At 40.9% G+C, this 1,461-nt stretch overlaps 1 protein-coding gene across 1 annotated transcript in view; it reads right to left on the reverse strand.

The window, feature by feature from the left end:
* The window catches only part of COMMD7 (COMM domain containing 7), a 43,745-nt gene that overhangs the window by 1,783 nt on the left and 40,501 nt on the right, over positions 1 to 1,461 (reverse strand). The gene's annotated exons all lie outside the window — the stretch shown is intronic.

Raw genomic sequence — 1,461 nt, forward strand, 5'->3', positions numbered from 1 at the left:
ACAACAACAACAAGTTTGTTTCTATATAAACATTATTTTTACAAGACCAGGTTCACCTTGATGTTACTGTTTTGTAACCTAAGATTTTTCCCTGTCAGTATCATGACCAGGACCCTTTTCATAATACTATGTTCTTCGATCTCAGTTTCAGTAAACGGCTGCATGATACCCCACCATAAACACAGACCACAACATACAAATCCCCTGGTGCTCAACATCAGATTGTTTTCAATTATAAACTTTATTTTTGAACTATTATATTTTAGTCATCATAGGGGTCATCCACGATTCAAAAGAGATGATGTTTTATGATTCCTCCTACTTCAATGCAGAATGAAAAATAAAATATTCATAGAGACGTTTAAATGGGGGTATGGTTTTGTAATATATTTGGGGTAATTTAAATAAGTTTTGTTAAAACCTTTCTAGTTGGAATTTTATGGTATGTGTGTTCTGGTTACCTAGTGCCGCTCTGACGTGAATATACCACAAATGGGATGGCTTGAATAAACAGGTGTTTATTCTCTTACATTTCAGGAGCTTAGAAGTCCAAGTTCAAAGTGCCACGCTCTAGGGGCTGTGTGAAAGCCCCTCGACCTTTCAGCTCTGCCTCTTGCTCCTAGCCCACTGAAGCTAGAGTTATCTCTTCACTCAGGCAGCTAGTGGCTGCTGAGGCTAACGAGCCCAAGGTCGACAAATAAAATGGCACAGTCCTGACGTTACCAAACCACATGGTAGGCCATTAATTCAAGTCCATTGGAAGCCCCAGGTCGGCAGAGCATGACAGGCTACTGAACAACACGACTACAGTGAGGGTTCAAGCGTGCCATAAGCTAGAGACCATTCCCAAACCTGCTTCTTATATATGGGAAGTAGACCACATACCTAAAGCTGCTACTCAGCTGCTCCAATACATTCTACCATGGAGTTAATTACCAATCTTACCATGGGGAATAACTACAACCAGCTGCCCAGCCACTCAACCAGGCCCAGCCAAGTTGACACACAAACATAACCACCACAATGTGAATTCTCAGTAAAAATAAAACAAAAATCCTCTCTAGCTGGGAGTCAGAAGACCAAGATTCCGAGTATGGCCATGCCCATGTGACCTCATACAAGTATAAGCCTTGGTGCCCTTTTCCTCAGGTGAGCACTGGTGGTAACAACACCTAACTGCCCCCATTACCCTTCCCAACCAGGGCAGTCCTTCTTCCTATGGGGAAAGAATACAGGTATTCCTGGTTGATCTTCTCTTGACCTGACCATCATAATTTTAATCAACATTTTACTCCAAATCTAAATAACATATAAAATAACTTGTAGCCAAAGACTAGGTTAATAGCAGATTTCTAAACAAAAGAGGGTAAGAGTGAGTCGGTACAAGATGAAGTGGTAGCGTTAAGAAAAATCCTACTCAATGGTTCAACATTAGAAAAACAATCAATGTAATCCACCACA

Source organism: Orycteropus afer, unplaced genomic scaffold (genome assembly GCF_000298275.1).
Source record: "Orycteropus afer afer isolate SDZICR_OR568_19922 unplaced genomic scaffold, OryAfe1.0 scaffold00020, whole genome shotgun sequence".
NCBI classification, from domain to species: Eukaryota; Metazoa; Chordata; class Mammalia; order Tubulidentata; family Orycteropodidae; genus Orycteropus; species Orycteropus afer.